We start from the raw sequence: 21,183 nt of genomic DNA on the forward strand, positions 1-21,183 counted from the left end.
ACCCGTATTGCTCATGTAAGTCCCTCTGGATAAGACTGCCTGGTAAATGATGTACATGAATCATTTCTGTTTGTGTGATTTAAGTAGAAGTAGAATGAGGCCTTTAGTCTCCAGGATGTTTTTTGTATTGTAGAGTCATAGTGAGGTAGAGGAAAGGGCTGTTTGTGGTTTTGGGGGACTGTCTGTTAGAACGCTTGAGACTGGAAACCACAGATATGCTGCATGGCCGAACAACAACAAGATAAGAGGAAGTGGTGCCAACAGTGGTTGAGATTGTAGAAACTCCTGGGTCATGGTTAACACAAGACCATGTCCTTAATGAGGGTGAAAGCGTCTGTGGAAAGTGCTGTGTCATGTTAGTGGGAAACTACTTTAGTATGTCATTGTTGGAGCAGGGGGAGGAGCTTTGATAGGATGTGAGAGAGTGCTGTGACTAGTTTAGTATGTCATTGTTTGAGCAGGGGGAGGAGCTTTGATAGGATGTGAGAGAGTGCTGTGACTACTTTAGTATGTCATTGTTGGAGCGGGGGGAGGAGCTTTGATAGGATGTGAGAGAGTGCTGTGACTAGTTTAGTTTGTCATTGTTTGAGCAGGGGGAGGAGCTTTGATAGGATGTGAGAGAGTGCTGTGACTACTTTAGTATGTCATTGTTGGAGCGGGGGGAGGAGCTTTGATAGGATGTGAGAGAGTGCTGTGACTAGTTTAGTATGTCATTGTTGGAGCGGGGGGAGGAGCTTTGATAGGATGTGAGAGAGTGCTGCCATTCCAACGGGGATTCAGCTGTTGAGTCTCTTTTACTATTAAACAACTGAACTTCACTCAGAGTTTTGACTCTTTTGTAATGAACGAGTTTATTGCAGATTGATTCCTCCTTATCAAGGTGCAGCAAAGAGTTCTGAGAAGTAGAGAAAACATGGAAGATATAGGATATGGGAAAGACACTGGTGATATGACTGTAATGTAGAGGAGAGGAGAGAGACTGGTGATATGACTGTAATGTAGAGGAGAGAGACTGGTGATATGACTGTAATGTAGAGGAGAGGAGAGAGACTGATGATATGATTGTAATGTAGAGGAGAGAGACTGGTGATATGACTGTAATGTAGAGGAGAGGAGAGAGACTGGTGATATGACTGTAATGTAGAGGAGAGAGACTGGTGATATGACTGTAATGTAGAGGAGAGGAGAGAGACTGGTGATATGACTGTAATGTAGAGGAGAGAGACTGGTGATATGACTGTAATGTAGAGGAGAGGAGAGAGACTGGTGATATGACTGTAATGTAGAGGAGAGAGACTGGTGATATGACTGTAATGTAGAGGAGAGGAGAGAGACTGGTGATATGACTGTAATGTAGAGGAGAGAGACTGGTGATATGACTGTAATGTAGAGGAGAGAGACTGGTGATATGACTGTAATGTAGAGGAGAGGAGAGAGACTGGTGATATGACTGTAATGTAGAGGAGAGAAGAGAGACTGGTGATATGACTGTAATGTAGAGGAGAGAGACTGGTGATATGACTGTAATGTAGATGAGAGAGACTGGTGATATGACTGTAATGTAGAGGAGAGAGACTGGTGATATGACTGTAATGTAGAGGAGAGAGACTGGTGATATGACTGTAATGTAGAGGAGAGGAGAGAGACTGGTGATATGACTGTAATGTAGAGGAGAGAGACTGGTGATATGACTGTAATGTAGAGGAGAGAGACTGGTGATATGACTGTAATGTAGAGGAGAGAGACTGGTGATATGACTGTAATGTAGAGGAGAGAGACTGGTGATATGACTGTAATGTAGAGGAGAGGAGAGAGACTGGTGATATGACTGTAATGTAGAGGAGAGGAGAGAGACTGGTGATATGACTGTAATGTAGAGGAGAGAGACTGGTGATATGACTGTAATGTAGAGGAGAGGAGAGAGACTGGTGATATGACTGTAATGTAGAGGAGAGGAGAGAGACTGGTGATATGACTGTAATGTAGAGGAGAGAGACTGGTGATATGACTGTAATGTAGAGGAGAGAGACTGGTGATATGACTGTAATGTAGAGGAGAGAGACTGGTGATATGACTGTAATGTAGAGGAGAGAGACTGGTGATATGACTGTAATGTAGAGGAGAGAGACTGGTGATATGACTGTAATGTAGAGGAGAGGAGAGAGACTGGTGATATGACTGTAATGTAGAGGAGAGGAGAGAGACTGGTGATATGACTGTAATGTAGAGGAGAGAGACTGGTGATATGACTGTAATGTAGAGGAGAGAGACTGGTGATATGACTGTAATGTAGAGGAGAGAGACTGGTGATATGACTGTAATGTAGAGGAGAGGAGAGAGACTGGTGATATGACTGTAATGTAGAGGAGAGGAGAGAGACTGGTGATATGACTGTAATGTAGAGGAGAGAGACTGGTGATATGACTGTAATGTAGAGGAGAGAGACTGGTGATATGACTGTAATGTAGAGGAGAGGAGAGAGACTGGTGATATGACTGTAATGTAGAGGAGAGAGACTGGTGATATGACTGTAATGGAGAGGAGAGAGACTGATGATATGACTGTAATGTAGAGGAGAGAGACTGGTGATATGACTGTAATGTAGAGGAGAGGAGAGAGACTGATGATATGACTGTAATGTAGAGGAGAGAGACTGGTGATATGACTGTAATGGAGAGGAGAGAGACTGATGATATGACTGTAATGTAGAGGAGAGGAGAGAGACTGGTGATATGACTGTAATGTAGAGGAGAGAGACTGGTGATATGACTGTAATGTAGAGGAGAGGAGAGAGACTGGTGATATGACTGTAATGTAGAGGAGAGAGACTGGTGATATGACTGTAATGTAGAGGAGAGAGACTGGTGATATGACTGTAATGTAGAGGGAAGAGAGACTGGTGATATGACTGTAATGTAGATGAGAGAGACTGGTGATATGACTGTAATGTAGAGGAGAGAGACTGGTGATATGACTGTAATGTAGAGGAGAGGAGAGAGACTGGTGATATGACTGTAATGTAGAGGAGAGAGACTGGTGATATGACTGTAATGTAGAGGAGAGGAGAGAGACTGGTGATATGACTGTAATGTAGAGGAGAGAGACTGGTGATATGACTGTAATGTAGAGGAGAGAGACTGGTGATATGACTGTAATGTAGAGGGAAGAGAGACTGGTGATATGACTGTAATGTAGAGGAGAGGAGAGAGAGACTGATGATATGACTGTAATGTAGAGGAGAGAGACTGGTGATATGACTGTAATGTAGAGGGAAGAGAGACTGGTGATATGACTGTAATGTAGAGGAGAGGAGAGAGAGACTGATGATATGACTGTAATGTAGAGGAGAGAGACTGGTGATATGACTGTAATGTAGAGGAGAGAGACTGGTGATATGACTGTAATGTAGAGGAGAGGAGAGAGACTGGTGATATGACTGTAATGTAGAGGAGAGGAGAGAGACTGGTGATATGACTGTAATGTAGAGGAGAGAGACTGGTGATATGACTGTAATGTAGAGGAGAGAGACTGGTGATATGACTGTAATGTAGAGGAGAGAGACTGGTGATATGACTGTAATGTAGAGGAGAGAGACTGGTGATATGACTGTAATGTAGAGGAGAGAGACTGGTGATATGACTGTAATGTAGAGGAGAGAGACTGGTGATATGACTGTAATGTAGAGGAGAGAGACTGGTGATATGACTGTAATGTAGAGGAGAGAGACTGGTGATATGACTGTAATGTAGAGGAGAGGAGAGAGACTGGTGATATGACTGTAATGTAGAGGAGAGAGACTGGTGATATGACTGTAATGTAGAGGAGAGAGACTGGTGATATGACTGTAATGTAGAGGGAAGAGAGACTGGTGATATGACTGTAATGTAGAGGAGAGAGACTGGTGATATGACTGTAATGTAGAGGAGAGAGACTGGTGATATGACTGTAATGTAGAGGAGAGAGACTGGTGATATGACTGTAATGTAGAGGAGAGAGACTGGTGATATGACTGTAATGTAGAGGAGAGGAGAGAGACTGATGATATGACTGTAATGTAGAGGAGAGAGACTGGTGATATGACTGTAATGTAGAGGAGAGAGACTGGTGATATGACTGTAATGTAGAGGAGAGGAGAGAAACAAGATATGACTGTATGGTCGAGGAGTTTTAGATAGGAGACAGTATGGTGATATGACTGTATGATAGAGGAGAATGCATATTTTTTACTTATCAAATGCTTATCTAACTTACTTGACTTATCTAACGCATCAACACATTAATCAACCAATCATCCGTCCATCCATCAATGAATCAGTTGAACTCACCACCAATAAGAAGTCATCAACCCACTTGAAGACCTTCCCCTTCTCCATGACCCCCAGCCAGGGGGCCTGGTAGGTGTGGTTGAAGGCTGTCTGGGTGATGTCACCCACCACTGGGTTGACCATGAGGAACGGAACACACAGCCACTGGCAGCAGAGGCAGAAAAGACCAAATTAAAAAATGATTACCTTCTGTCTTCGGGTGCAGCCACACTGAGACACATGAACATACATTACATTTAATATGATAATGATAATTGTCTGTTTTGTCCATCAAAAGTACATCTAGTCAACTATGTTCAGACGAGTTCCATCCATTTAAAGACAGACTGTTTGTGTGTTTTTTGTTGAGCAATCATCTCCGTTGTCAATTATCCGACTGCAGATCACTCCCATTGAAAAACGTGTTGGCTCCATCCAAAATACATGGACAACGTTTCCACGGCCTTACACTCACCAGACTGGTTTAGATTCAAAATGTCCGCCTGTCACTCACCAGACTGGATTGGATTCAAAATGTCCGCCTGTCACTCACCAGACTGGATTGGATTCAAAATGTCCGCCTGTCACTCACCAGACTGGATTGGATTAAAAATGGCCGCCTGTCACTCACCAGACTGGATTGGATTCAAAATGGCCGCCTGTCACTCACCAGACTGGATTGGATTCAAAATGGCCGCCTGTCACTCACCAGACTGGATTGGAATCAAAATGGCCGCCTGTCACTCACCAGACTGAAGAAGATGAGGATGAGCTGGATGACGTCGGTGTAGGCTACAGAGTAGAGTCCTCCCAGTAGAGTGTAGATGATGGCCACCACTGCAGAAATCCCCACAGAGTAGGAGTAGGGCAGGTCCAGAATAACACTCATGGTGCCACCTGCAGCACAAACACACACACACACACTTTTAGCTCAGCGGGCTAACACAGTTTTGTGGCACCACAGATAAAAACTGTAAAACCAGGTTAAACTGAGTTGGTCCCTCACAGTTATACTGGAAGTGTGAAAAGACATGCTTACCGGGCTTGAAGTAATAAACCACATTCTTCACACGCCAGCTAGAATGAGCATGACTGAGTTTCAACAAGTGGTAGGTTAATTAAAAACACGTATGACCTGTTTCTCCTCCCTGATCGAATTACTCTATCTAGAACCAACCTGGGTCCAGCATCTCACCAAGCTGGGGCGTTCAGTAACTATTCCCCAGGTTACTCTTATCTAGAACCAACCTGGGTCCAGCATCTCACCAAGCTGGGGCGTTGAGTAACTAATCCCCAGGTTACTCTATCTAGAACCAACCTGTGTCCAGCATCTCACCAAGCTGGGGCGTTGAGTAACTATTCCCCAGGTTACTCTATCTAGAACCAACCTGGGTCCTGCATCTCACCAAGCTGGGGCGTTGAGTAACTATTCCCCAGGTTACTCTATCTAGAACCAACCTGGGTCCTGCATCTCACCAAGCTGGGGCGTTGAGTAACTATTCCCCAGGTTACTCTATCTAGAACCAACCTGGGTCCAGCATCTCACCAAGCTGGGGCGTTGAGTAACTATTCCCCAGGTTACTCTATCTAGAACCAACCTGGGTCCAGCATCTCACCAAGCTGGGGCGTTGAGTAACTATTCCCCAGGTTACTCTATCTAGAACCGACCTGCGTCCAGCATCTCACCAAGCTGGGGCGTTGAGTAACTATTCCCCAGGTTACTCTATCTAGAACCAACCTGGGTCCAGCATCTCACCAAGCTGGGGCGTTGAGTAACTATTCCCCAGGTTACTCTATCTAGAACCGACCTGCGTCCAGCATCTCACCAAGCTGGGGCGTTGAGTAACTATTCCCCAGGTTACTCTATCTAGAACCAACCTGGGTCCAGCATCTCACCAAGCTGGGGCGTTGAGTAACTATTCCCCAGGTTACTCTATCTAGAACCAACCTGGGTCCAGCATCTCACCAAGCTGGGGCGTTGAGTAACTATTCCCCAGGTTACTCTATCTAGAACCAACCTGGGTCCAGCATCTCACCAAGCTGGGACGTTGAGTAACTATTCCCCAGGTTACTCTATCTAGAACCGACCTGCGTCCAGCATCTCACCAAGCTGGGGCGTTGAGTAACTATTCCCCAGGTTACTCTATCTAGAACCGACCTGGGTCCAGCATCTCACCAAGCTGGGGCGTTGAGTAACTAATCCCCAGGTTACTCTATCTAGAACCAACCTGGGTCCAGCATCTCACCAAGATGGGGCGTTGAGTAACTTTTCCCCAGGTTACTCTATCTAGAACCGACCTGGGTCCAGCATCTCACCAAGCTGGGGCGTTGAGTAACTAATCCCCAGTTAACTCTATCTAGAACCAACCTGGGTCCAGCATCTCACCAAGCTGGGGCGTTGAGTAACTATTCCCCAGGTTACTCTATCTAGAACCAACCTGGGTCCAGCATCTCACCAAGCTGGGGCGTTGAGTAACTATTCCCCAGGTTACTCTATCTTGAACCAACCTGGGTCCAGCATCTCACCAAGCTGGGGCGTTCAGTAACTATTCCCCAGGTTACTCTATCTAGAACCAACCTGGGTCCAGCATCTCACCAAGCTGGGGCGTTGAGTAACTATTCCCCAGGTTACTCTATCTAGAACCAACCTGGGTCCAGCATCTCACCAAGCTGGGGCGTTCAGTAACTATTCCCCAGGTTACTCTATCTAGAACCAACCTGGGTCCAGCATCTCACCAAGCTGGGGCGTTCAGTAACTATTCCCCAGGTTACTCTATCTAGAACCAACCTGGGTCCAGCATCTCACCAAGCTGGGGCGTTGAGTAACTATTCCCCAGGTTACTCTATCTAGAACCAACCTGGGTCCAGCATCTCACCAAGCTGGGGCGTTGAGTAACTAATCCCCAGGTTGTTGCTGTAAATGACAATGTGTTCTCAGTCAACTTACCTGGTAAAATAAGGGTGAATGAAAGAGTTTAAAACCTCCATAAAGACAACCCTGACAGGTCCATCAGGAAAGAATGTCTGTGTCTACAATGGTACCCTCTCCTTTATATAGAGCATTACTTTGAAGCGGGGCCCATTGGGAATATACAGAGAATAGGGTGTCATTTTGGACGGAGCCAATGACTTGACATACTTAACAGAGATGTATGGTGTCCAAAACTGGCTAGGTAGTGAATGATTGTGTGTTTTTGTGTCTGTTTATCTAAGTTGTCCGATGCAGGGTAGAATATGGCTCCTGCTTTGTAACACCAGACAGTGGCTAGCGGTTGAGATTCAACTGCACTCTGTGTGTGTGTGTTTTGTGTGCAGCGAATGATTTGGGGTTTTATGTGTTTACACTTTACAGTGATTGTGTGTTTTGTGTGTTTGAAACAGTTGTTTGTTGCTGTTGTTTTGTTGTACATATTACCTAGTCCGACGAGTGTGCAGGCGACCCACAGTGCATCCATTACAAGGGCAGGGAGCACCAGAGCTCCACTCACTACTCTCCCATACTTTATCTGGAAGGGGTCCATCATAGTAACATACTTCTTCTCCCTCATCGGCTTGGCAAAGAATATACCACCTGAGATAAAAGAGGGAGAGGGGGGGAGAGAGAGGAGGAAGAGAGAGGGGTGGAGTGAGAGTGAGAGAGAGAGGGGGGGGGGAGTGAGAGACGGGGAGAGGAGGGTGAGCGAGAGAGGGGGTGGAGAGGAAGAGGGAGAAAGGGAGGGAGAGAGGGGGGGAGATGAAGAGAGAGAGAGGGGGGGAGGAAGAGGGAGAGAGAGGGGGAGGAGAGGAAGAGGGAGATCAAATAAACAGTGCACCAATAACAAGCCGATAAGGTTTGGTGTGTAGAATGTTTGAATGAATTGAAGGTCAGTTAAAAACTACAGACTGGGATGTTTCAGCACAACAACGTCCCGCCACTTAAAATATTGGAAACTTTGATATTCTTACATTTTCAATGATTATTTCTGATTGTGAAGTATAAAGCTGGGAGTTTGTGTGTGTGTGTGTGTGTGTGTGTGTGTGTGTGTGTGTGTGTGTGTGTGTGTGTGTGTGTGTGTGTGTGTGTGTGTGTGTGTGTGTGTGTGTGTGTGTGTGTGTGTGCGTCTTACCGATGATGAAGGAGACGGAGCTCTGTAGGGGCATGAAAGCCCAGACCAGACCCAGGTTAGGGTTATAGACCACCTCCGCTATCCCTACGATAAAGCCTCCTCCAACCCACGTAGCTGAGGACACACACACACACACCGTTTGTCCAAAGGTAAGGAATGATCTATACTGTATCTACAGTACAGTATGAATACAGTAATAGTGAGTACAGGTGTAAAGGTACAGTACAGTATGAATACAGTAATAGTGAGTACAGGTGTAAAGATACAGTACAGTGTGAATACAGTAATTTTGAGTACAGGTGTAAAGATACAGTACAGTGTGAATACAGTAATAGTGAGTACAGGTGTAAAGGTGCAGTACAGTATGAATACAGTAATAGTGAGTACAGGTGTAAAGGTACAGTATGAATACAGTAATAGTGAGTACAGGTGTAAAGGTACAGTATGAATACAGTAATAGTGAGTACAGGTGTAAAGGTACAGTACAGTATGAATACAGTAATAGTGAGTACAGGTGTAAAGGTACAGTACAGTATGAATACAGTAATAGTGAGTACAGGTGTAAAGGTACAGTACAGTGTGAATACAGTAATAGTGAGTACAGGTGTAAAGGTACAGTACAGTATGAATACAGTAATAGTGAGTACAGGTGTAAAGGTACAGTACAGTGTGAAGACAGTAATAGTGAGTACAGGTGTAAAGGTACAGTACAGTATGAATACAGTAATAGTGAGTACAGGTGTAAAGGTACAGTATGAATACAGTAATAGTGAGTACAGGTGTAAAGGTACAGTACAGTGTGAATACAGTAATAGTGAGTACATGTGAAAAGATACAGTACAGTATGAATACAGTAATAGTGAGTACAGGTATAAAGCATTACACAGATCTAAAGACACGCCCACACCTCACCTACCAGTCATGGTGAATATTCCCACAAGCAGGCCGATATTCCTGTCTCCCAGTAAGGTTATCTCTGTCTTGTCTCCCGTGCTTTTCTTCTCCATAGCCCTGGACTTCCGAGCCGCCCACAAACCTGTCCCCAGGACCAACAGATAGAACACTGCCATGGCAACCACACCTGGAATGTTCAGAACCATTGTGGAACACTGGGAACACTCACAGACAGAACAGTGACTGTCAGGAGTTCTGTCTAGTTGTAGTTGTAGTAGTAGCAGTAGTAGCAGTATAGTCTTGTTCCTGGTTAGATAGCTCAGGGCGTCTGCTCTTTTATACTTCTGGCTTGATTGGTCGCAGTGGAGGAGGAGTAAAGGGAAGTGGGCAGGGCATTCAAAGCAGTAAGGAAAGCATATGGTGATTGGTAGGTAAGAAGTAAGGAGAGCATGAAGTCCTTGGTAGATAAATAGTAAGAAGTAAGGAGAGCATGAAGTCATTGGTAGATAAATAGTAAGAAGTAAGAAGAGCATGAAGTCATTGGTAGATAAATAGTAAGAAGTAAGGAGAGCATGAAGTCCTTGGTAGATAAATAGTAAGAAGTAAGAAGAGCATGAAGTCCTTGGTAGATAAATAGTAAGAAGTAAGGAGAGCATGAAGTCATTGGTAGATAAATAGTAAGAAGTAAGGAGAGCATGAAGTCCTTGTAGATAAATAGTAAGAAGTAAGGAGAGCATGAAGTCCTTGGTAGATAAATAGTAAGAAGTAAGGAGAGCATGAAGTCTTTGTAGATAAATAGTAAGAAGTAAGGAGAGCATGAAGTCCTTGTAGATAAATAGTAAGAAGTAAGGAGAGCATGAAGTCATTGGTAGATAAATAGTAAGAAGTAAGGAGAGCATGAAGTCTTTGGTAGATAAATAGTAAGAAGTAAGGAGAGCATGAAGTCCTTGGTAGATAAATAGTAAGAAGTAAGGAGAGCATGAAGTCCTTGTAGATAAATAGTAAGAAGTAAGAAGAGCATGAAGTCATTGGTAGATAAACAGTAAGAAGTAAGGAGAGCATGAAGTCCTTGTAGATAAATAGTAAGAAGTAAGAAGAGCATGAAGTCATTGGTAGATAAATAGTAAGAAGTAAGGAGAGCATGAAGTCATTGGTAGATAAATAGTAAGGAGAGCATGAAGTCCTTGGTAGATAAATAGTAAGAAGTAAGGAGAGCATGAAGTCATTGGTAGATAAATAGTAAGAAGTAAGGAGAGCATGAAGTCCTTGGTAGATAAATAGTAAGAAGTAAGAAGAGCATGAAGTCATTGGTAGATAAATAGTAAGAAGTAAGGAGAGCATGAAGTCATTGGTAGATAAATAGTAAGAAGTAAGAAGAGCATGAAGTCATTGGTAGATAAATAGTAAGAAGTAAGGAGAGCATGAAGTCATTGGTAGATAAATAGTAAGAAGTAAGGAGAGCATGAAGTCATTGGTAGATAAATAGTAAGAAGTAAGGAGAGCATGAAGTCATTGGTAGATAAATAGTAAGGAGAGCATGAAGTCATTGGTAGATAAATAGTAAGAAGTAAGGAGAGCATGAAGTCCTTGGTAGATAAATAGTAAGAAGTAAGGAGAGCATGAAGTCCTTGGTAGATAAATAGTAAGAAGTAAGGAGAGCATGAAGTCATTGGTAGATAAATAGTAAGAAGTAAGGAGAGCATGAAGTCATTGGTAGATAAATAGTAAGAAGTAAGGAGAGCATGAAGTCCTTAATAAATGATAAAACGGCATGCCTGGGGTTCACGTAATACTGACAGTCGGTACCTGGAGAGCTCATAGGATGGAGTCAAAACCAAAAGTTACCGAGTACCTCTTTTGGGAGTTCCCTTAGTGTTACCACAATGCTTTTCTCCATGTTCACGGGAACATAAAAGACAAGACTTGTCCGAGTTAGCAACAGTAACTAAGGTGGCGGGGCTTAGTGAAGGGTCACAGCACATATTGATGGGTACACTTCAGAGGAGGCTGGTGGATCTAAGGAGGATTGGGTCATTGTAATGGCTGGAATAGAATCCATGGAATGGTATCGAACACATACTGTATGTTTGACTCAGTTCCGTTTATTCCATTCCAGCCAATTACAATGAGCCTGTCCTCCAATAGGTCCTCCCACCAGCCTCCTCTGGTACACTTTCTGCTTTTACGTCCTGCTTGGCTCCAATGAGTACACGTGAATTATGTATATAAACCCTGGATTGGTGATGCTATGTATTGGCCAATGAAAGTCTTTGAAGCCACCGGTCGGCCATATTGACACTCCCCAGTAGGAGCAGCCCTCCATAGGAACAAATGGAATTCTACAGTATTTCAATCAAATGTTTCAAGGACAAATATACATGTATTTAAGTATGTTTTGTTGTTGTAGTGAAGACAGTATCATTAGTAATCTCTAAAAATGATATTTTAAGGAAAATGTTAATGTATTTTTAAATGTTGTATTTTTATGTTTAGCTCACATAATATAGTTTTAAAATATGCTTTAATCAATCAATCAAATATATTTGCATCAACCGATGTCACAAAGTGCTATACAGAAACCCAGCCTAAAACCCCAAACAGCAAGCAATGCAGATGTAGAAGCACGGTGGCTTTGAAAAACTCCCTAGAAAGGCTAAAACCTAGGAAGAAACCTAGAGAGGAACCAGGCTCTGAGGGGTGGCCAGTTCCTCTTCTGGCTGTGCTGGGTTAAGGTGTCTGTAATAGAATAAAGTGATGAAAAGTGAATGTAGACATTAATAAATGCATTTCTATATCTTCCACGATTAGTTTTACAACAGTGAGGGAGTACCAAGTTGGAGGCACGGTGGCTTCAAACTACACCTCACAGTCATCTAGTGCATTTATAAGTCGTTAGTACACTCAACGTACACTTATAATGCGGTCGCTGACATGAATGGCAACGCCCTTTCTATCCATTCTATTTAAATGCCTCACGCAGCGACAGCACCTGGGGCGCAGTGATCACTGTGAGTGAAGTGCTGAAAGATTCATTTTCACAGGCATAGAAATTGGTGGAATTTTTTTTCGGGAAGTCAACTCAAATATGACGTTGTCCTCGTGTTTCTTTGCTATTTACATTGTTTTCTTCACATGCGAGGTTGTTTTTCAATGTTAGTTTGAGCTTGCTCAACTGCTAGAGAAGAGACAGGCATGCCTCAAGTGCATTCCTGTTACCACGGTAACCTCCCACCCTTAAAGGGGCAGCTGACATTTTTTTGTCTCACCTAAGTGACATTTAGTAATTTCTTATAATAAAAACACTTCCCCAAAATACTTGCTTTGTGTTCCTAAATGTGTTTGTGTGCTCCTACATGTTTCAAATTAAGAGTACATGTGCTCCTGGTACAAAACATGTCAGCATAGAGCCCTGGATATGTAGATTAAAAACAGGAGTGGTCTCAGGACCGCAATTCAACACAATTTGCCATATAATGTCTCAGCTAAGACTAAATATCACTGACTCTATATAATGTCTCAGCTAAGACTAAATATCACTGACCCTATATAATGTCTCAGCTAAGACTAAATATCACTGACCCTATATAAAGTCTCAGCTAAGACTAAATATCACTGACTCTATATAATGTCTCAGCTAAGACTAAATATCACTGACTCTATATAATGTCTCAGCTAAGACTAAATATCACTGACCCTATATAATGTCTCAGCTAAGACTAAATATCACTGACTCTATATAATGTCTCAGCTAAGACTAAATATCACTGACTCTATATAATGTCTCAGCTAAGACTAAATATCACTGACCCTATATAATGTCTCAGCTAAGACTAAATATCACTGACTCTATATAATGTCTCAGCTAAGACTAAATATCACTGACTCTATATAATGTCTCAGCTAAGACTAAATATCACTGACTCTATATAATGTCTCAGCTAAGACTAAATATCACTGACTCTATATAATGTCTCAGCTAAGACTAAATATCACTGACTCTATATAATGTCTCAGCTAAGACTAAATATCACTGACCCTATATAATGTCTCAGCTAAGACTAAATATCACTGACCCTATATAATGTCTCAGCTAAGACTAAATATCACTGACCTTATATAATGTCTCAGCTAAGACTAAACTACATCCACATGATGTGATAGAGACGGAGTGAACGGTGAAGGAGAGAGAAGGAGAGAGAGAAAAAGAGGTAAGGAGAGAGGAGAGAGAAGGAGAGAGAGAGGAGAGAGAGAGAAAAATAGGTAAGGAGAGAGGAGAAAGGAGAGAGGAGAAGAGAGAGAAGGAGAGAGAGAAAAAGAGGGAAGGAGAGAGGAGAGAGAAAAAGAGGTAAGGAGAGAGGAGAAAGGAGAGAGAAAAAAAGAGGTAAGGAGAGAGGCTATTCAATGATTATTTAGACTAGAGTGGGAGAATCCAAAACAACTTCAGTTTGTACTGTAATAACAACATATATGAAAACAATAGGATGAAGCCAAGGTCGTAGGTTCAACAACCCTACTGGCCAAGGGGACTGAGGTCTACTGTCTCTGAACCAGGGATAAACCAAGGTCGTAGGTTCAACAACCCTACTGGCCAAGGGGACTGAGGTCTACTGTCTCTGAACCAGGGATAAACCAAGGTCGTAGGTTCAACAACCCTACTGGCCAAGGGGACTGAGGTCTACTGTCTCTGAACCAGGGATAAACCAAGGTCGTAGGTTCAACAACCCTACTGGCCAAGGGGACTGAGGTCTACTGTCTCTGAACCAGGGATAAGCCAAGGGGACTGAGATCTACTGTGTCTGAACCAGGGATAAGCCAAGGGGACTGAGGTCTACTGTCTCTGAACCAGGGATAAGCCAAGGGGACTGAGATCTACTGTGTCTGAACCAGGGATAAGCCAAGGGGACTGAGGTCTACTGTCTCTGAACCAGGGATAAGCCAAGGGGACTGAGGTCTACTGTGTCTCTGAACCAGGGATAAGCCAAGGGGACTGAGGTCTACTGTGTCTCTGAACCAGGGATAAGCCAAGGGGACTGAGGTCTACTGTGTCTCTGAACCAGGGATAAGCCAAGGGGACTGAGATCTACTGTGTCTCTGAACCAGGGATAAGCCAAGGGGACTGAGGTCTACTGTGTCTCTGAACCAGGGATAAGCCAAGGGGACTGAGGTCTACTGTGTCTGAACCAGGGATAAACCAAGGGGACTGAGGTCTACTGTGTCTCTGAACCAGGGATAAGCCAAGGGGACTGAGATCTACTGTCTCTGAACCAGGGATAAGCCAAGGGGACTGAGGTCTACTGTGTCTCTGAACCAGGGATAAGCCAAGGGGACTGAGATCTACTGTCTCTGAACCAGGGATAAACCAAGGGGACTGAGGTCTACTGTGTCTCTGAACCAGGGATAAGCCAAGGGGACTGAGGTCTACTGTGTCTCTGAACCAGGGATAAGCCAAGGTCGTAGGTTCAACAACCCTACTGGCCAAGGGGACTGAGGTCTACTGTGTCTGAACCAGGGATGAGCCAAGGGGACTGAGGTCTACTGTGTCTCTGAACCTTCCCAGCTGTCATCACTATCAGGGTCTATGTAATGTTTATTTGGACATTAAACCCCCTGATCCATGTTCACATCTCTATACAAATCTCATGTTATTGGTCACATGCGGCGAATACAACAGGTGTAGACATCACCGTGAAATGCTTACTGACAGTTAAGAAAAGATTTACTAAATTACCTTTTTTTATTTTTTATTAACACTATAAAATAACAATAACGAGGCTATTTACAGGTGGTACCAGTAACAAGTCAATGTGTAGAGGGTACAAGTTAGTCGAGGTAATTGAGGTAATATGTACATTTAGCTAGAACCTGCTTGGCTTTTGCAGTGAAATAACAGTCCTACGTCCTATCAACATGCTCAAACTGAGGATGGGGACAGACCGTTCCTGCTATGGGGTCAGCGATGCCTGAGGCAAGGGAGGCAAACCTGGTGTTCATGACATTAACCTCACAGCTGACAAGACAAAGTCACTCTCTTCAAATGTCCTCCCACTGAAGAAAACAGCAAGATGTTGCTGTCAAGTCACACAGCAATAATTCAACTCATGTGAACTTGCTGGAGCTCTCTGTATGTAAATATACACGCATATCAAGTGGTATCAACACTATCCAATCACGACAGATACTGTACTGGCCTAATTAATAGGCTGCCTGACTACTAAATTGACTGGAAGCATCAACGAGACATTTACCTAGAAAACATGACAAAGTTAACATACAGGTGACACATTCAAGCTGACTAAATTGACAGTCCAAACATCATAAAACAGAAGATCATTAATGAACACAAAAACGGACGCCTCAGAGAGAGAGAGAGAGATAGAGGAGAAAAAATAAATATATATTTTATTTTTAAAACTTCCAGAGCAAATCCCACCCATACAGACCTCAAAAAACACCATCAGCCCCAACAACACCGTCAGACACCCCAACTAAACACCATCACCCCCAACAACATGTCAGACACCCCAACTAAACACCATCAGCCCCAACAACATGTCAGACACCCCAACTAAACACCATCACCCCAACACTGTCAGACACCCCAACTAAACACCATCAGCCCCAACAACACGTCAGACACCCCAACTAAACACCATCAGCCCCAACAACATGTCAGACACCCAAAATAAACACCATCATCCCAACAACATGTCAGACACCCCAACTAAACACCACCAGCCCAACAACAAGTCAGACACCCCAACTAAACACCATCAGCCCCAAAAACATGTCAGACACCCCAACTAAACACCATCACCCCAACACTGTCAGACACCCCAACTAAACACCATAAGCCCTAACAACACGTCAGACACCCCAACTAAACACCATCAGCCCCAACAACACGTCAGACACCCCAACTAAACACCATCAGCCCCAACAACATGTCAGACACCCCAACAAAACACAATCAGCCCCAACAACACTGTCAGAAACCCCAACTAAACACCATCAGCCCAACACTGTCAGACACCCCAACTAAACACCATCAGCCCCAACAACATGTCAGACACCCCAACTAAACACCATCAGCCCCAACAACATGTCAGACACCCCAACTAAACACCATCAGCCCCAACACTGTCAGACACCCCAACTAAACACCATCAGCCCCAACAACACGTCAGACACCCCAACTAAACACCATCAGCCCCAACAACATGTCAGACACCCCAACTAAACACCATCACCCCAACACTGTCAGACACCCCAACTAAACACCATCAGCCCCAACAACATGTCAGACACCCCAACAAAACACAATCACCCCAACACTGTCACACACCCCAACTAAACACCATCACCCCATTACTGTCAGACACCCCAACTAAACACCATTAGCCCCAACACTGTTAGACACCCCAACTAAACACCATCAGCCCCAACATTGTCAGACACCCCAACTAAACACCATCAGCCCCAACAACATGTCAGACACCCCAACTAAACACCATCAGCCCAACACTGTCAGACACCCCAACTAAACACCATCACCCCAACAACATGTCAGACACCCCAACTAAACACCATCACCCCAACACTGTCAGACACCCCAACTAAACACCATCACCCCAACACTGTCAGACACCCAAACTAAACACCATCAGCCCCAACAACATGTCAGACACCCCAACTAAACACCATCACCCCAACACTGTCAGACACCCCAACTAAACACCATCACCCCAACACTGTCAGACACCCCAACTAAACACCATCACCCCAACACTGTCAGACACCCCAACTAAACACCATCACCCCAACAACATGTCAGACACCCCAACTAAACACCATCAGCCCAACACTGTCACACACCCCGACTAAACACCATCACCCCAACACTGTCAGACACCCCAACTAAACACCATCAGCCCAACAACATGTCAGACACCCCAACTAAACACCATCACCCCAACACTGTCAGACACCCCGACTAAACACCATCACCCCAACACTGTCAGACACCCAAAATAAACACCATCATCCCAACAACATGTCAGACACCCCAACTAAACACCACCAGCCCAACAACAAGTCAGACACCCCAACTAAACACCATCAGCCCCAAAAACATGTCAGACACCCCAACTAAACACCATCACCCCAACACTGTCAGACACCCCAACTAAACACCATAAGCCCTAACAACACGTCAGACACCCCAACTAAACACCATCAGCCCCAACAACACGTCAGACACCCCAACTAAACACCATCAGCCCCAACAACATGTCAGACACCCCAACAAAACACAATCAGCCCCAACAACACTGTCAGAAACCCCAACTAAACACCATCAGCCCAACACTGTCAGACACCCCAACTAAACACCATCAGCCCCAACAACATGTCAGACACCCCAACTAAACACCATCAGCCCCAACAACATGTCAGACACCCCAACTAAACACCATCAGCCCCAACACTGTCAGACACCCCAACTAAACACCATCAGCCCCAACAACACGTCAGACACCCCAACTAAACACCATCAGCCCCAACAACATGTCAGACACCCCAACTAAACACCATCACCCCAACACTGTCAGACACCCCAACTAAACACCATCAGCCCCAACAACATGTCAGACACCCCAACTAAACACCATCAGCCCCAACAACATGTCAGACACCCCAACTAAACACCATCACCCCAACACTGTCAGACACCCCAACTAAACACCATCAGCCCCAACATGTCAGACACTCCAACTAAACACCATCAGCCCCAACAACATGTCAGACACCCCAACTAAACACCATCACCCCAACACTGTCAGACACCCCAACTAAACACCATCACCCCAAAAACATGTCAGACACCCCAACTAAACACTATCAGCCCCAACAACATGTCAGACACCCCAACTAAACACCATCAGCCCCAACAACATGTCAGACACCCCAACTAAACACCATCACCCCAACACTGTCAGACACCCCAACTAAACACCATCACCCCAACACTGTCAGACACCCCAACTAAACACCATCACCCCAACACTGTCAGACACCCCAACTAAACACCATCACCCCAACACGTGAGACACCCCAACTGAACACCATCACCCCAACACCGTCAGACACCCCAAATGAACACCATCACCCCAACACTGTCAGACACCCCAACTAAACACCATCACCCCAACACTGTCAGACACCCCAACTAAACACCATCAGCCCCAACAACACGTCAGACACCCCAACTAAACACCATCACCCCCAACAACATGTCAGACAGGTCCTACCAAGGTCCTACCATGTCAGATAGGTCCTACCAAGAATTAAACTCGGATTGTAGGATTCAAAGTCCTGAGTGATAACCTATACAGCACAGAACCCTGTAATCAATACTCCGTGATGGGTTCAGATTTTACTCTCCTAGGTTCTCCGGAAAAACAGAGAAAATATATTCTGGCCATAAACGGTATCAACTGGGCTACCCTACCATGTAACAACTTGTAAGTCCACATATTTCCAACACGATTGATGTGATGAGGGTGAAAAAAAATCTGAAATATTTTTGGTTCATTGGGAGAAAAAAACAAAAACTTCCTGATAGGAAGTGGAAAATCTGAAAAAGATGCTACGTTAGCACAATGTATAACCACTGATTTCAGCTCTAAATATGCACATTTTCGAACAAAACATAAGTGTATGTATAACCTGATGTTATAGGACTATCATCTGATGAAGCTTATCAAGGTTAGTCAAAAATTATATATCTTTTGCTGGTTTGTTACGATCGCTAACTTTTTCTGCTGGGGAATGGCTTGTGTTTCTGGCTATTGTGGTAAGCTAATATAATGCTATATTGTGTTTTCGCTGTAAAACACTTAAGAAATTGGAAATATTGGCTGGAATCACAAGATGCCTGTCTTTCATTTGCTGTACACCATGTATTTTTCAGAAATGTTTTATGATGAGTATTTAGGTATTTGACGTTGGTGTCTGTAATTACTCTGGCTGCTTCGGTGCCATTTCTGACGGTAGCTGTGATGGTAGCTGCAATGTAAAACTGATTTATAGCTCAAATATGCACATTTTTCAAACAAAACATAGATTTATTGAATAACATGTTATAAGACTGTCATCTGAAGAAGTTGTTTCTTGGTTAGTTTGGTTGGTTCTTGGTTAGTTAGGTTGGTTTTGTGCATGCTACCTGTGCTGTGAAAAATGTCTGTCCTTTTTTGTATTTGGTGGTGAGCTAACATAAATATACGTGGTGTTTTCGCTGTAAAACATTTTAAAAATCGGACATGTTGGCTGGATTCACAAGATGTTTATCTTTCAAATGTTGTATTGGACTTGTTAATGTGTGAAAGTTAAATATTTCTAAAAAATATATTTTGAATTTCGCGCCCTGCACTTGAGCTGGCTGTTGTCATATTGTGCCCGGCTTCGGGCTTGCAGCCAGAAGAAGTTAACAGCAAGAGATGAGATTATTGGTAGGCCATGTGAATAATTCAACACAAAAGCTAGGAAGGTTCTACCGAGATTTGAACTCAGATCACTGGTTTCAAAGTCCAGAGTGCTAACCATTACACCATAGAACCATAATCTTAATCAAATTTGGAATTTTACAGAAAAAATGGACAGTCGTTCCTTCACGTGTTGCAAATACTTTCAACTGACAACAATATTTGGACAGCTATCTTCTAGTTCAACAAGGAAGAATTATACACCTGGTAGGTCCGACCAAGACTTGAACTCAGATTGTAGAATTCAGAGTCCTGAGTGATAACCTTGACAGCACAGAACCCTGTAATCAATACTCTGTGATGGGTTCAGATTTACTCTCCTAGGTTCTCCGGAAAAACAGAGAAAAAATCTGAAATATTTTCGGTTCATTGGGAGGTAGCAAGTTCTCAATTAACAAACCTACTAGGCACTCATAGTATGCATTTCCTGTAGGCTAGCCATTCATGTGTACCAAAGACTGCTCATCAACTCCCACCCACTTGTTTCTTTCACACACGACAATTTTAAAGTTGACAGGAGAGGAGTATGTCACTGCAAAATCAAGGTAGGTCCTACCGAGATTTGAACTCAGATCGCAGGATTCAGAGTCCTGAGTGCTAACCATTACACCATAGAACCCTGTACATAAATTTTATTGAAGTGTTCAGATTTTCCTGTCATTTGTTCACACGATTAACAGCAAGAGATGAGATTATTGGTAGGCCATGTGAATAATTCAGCACAAAAGCTAGGAAGGTTCTACTGAGATTTGAACTCGGATCACTGGATTCAAAGTCCAGAGTGCTAACCATTACACCATAGAACCCTATTCTTGACCAAATTTGGAATTTTACAGAAAAAAATGGACAGTCGTTCCTTCACGTTTTGCAAATACTTTCAACTGACAACAATATTTGGACAGCTATCTTCTAGTTCAACAAGGAAGAATTATACGCATGGTAGGTCCGACCAAAACTTGAACTCAGATTGTAGGATTCAGAGTCCTGAGTGATAACCTTGACAGCACAGAACCCTGTAATCAATACTCTGTGATGGGTTCAGTTTTACTCTCCTAGGTTCTCCGTAAAAACAGAGAAAAAATCTGAAACATTTTCGGTTCATTGGGAGGTAGCAAGTTCTCAATTAACAAACCTACTAGGCACTCATAGTATGCATTTCCTGTAGGCTAGCCATTCATGTGTACCAAAGACTGCTCATCAACTCCCACCCACTTGTTTCTTTCACACACGACAATTTTAAAGTTGACAGGAGAGGAGTATGTCACTGCAAAATCAAGGTAGGTCCTACCGAGATTTGAACTCGGATCGCAGGATTCAGAGTCCTGAGTGCTAACCATTACA

At 43.7% G+C, this 21,183-nt stretch overlaps 4 non-coding genes across 4 annotated transcripts in view; all 4 read right to left on the minus strand.

Annotated features, from left to right (window-relative positions):
* Window positions 1-19,845: 19,845 nt before the first annotated feature.
* Window positions 19,846-19,917, minus strand: trnaq-uug. Its single transcript has one exon. It is a non-coding gene; the product is annotated as a tRNA-Gln (tRNA).
* Window positions 19,918-20,389: 472 nt separating this feature from the next.
* trnaq-cug lies at window positions 20,390-20,461 on the minus strand. Its single transcript has one exon. It is a non-coding gene; the product is annotated as a tRNA-Gln (tRNA).
* Window positions 20,462-20,576: 115 nt separating this feature from the next.
* Window positions 20,577-20,648, minus strand: trnaq-uug. Its single transcript has one exon. It is a non-coding gene; the product is annotated as a tRNA-Gln (tRNA).
* A 473-nt stretch (window positions 20,649-21,121) lies between these two features.
* Window positions 21,122-21,183, minus strand: part of trnaq-cug — a 72-nt gene continuing 10 nt past the window's right edge. Inside the window, exon 1 of the tRNA in view lies at window positions 21,122-21,183. This exon is cut by the window's right edge and continues 10 nt beyond it. This is a non-coding gene — a tRNA (tRNA-Gln).

The sequence above is a fragment of the Salvelinus namaycush genome, unplaced genomic scaffold (genome assembly GCF_016432855.1).
Source record: "Salvelinus namaycush isolate Seneca unplaced genomic scaffold, SaNama_1.0 Scaffold171, whole genome shotgun sequence".
NCBI classification, from domain to species: Eukaryota; Metazoa; Chordata; class Actinopteri; order Salmoniformes; family Salmonidae; genus Salvelinus; species Salvelinus namaycush.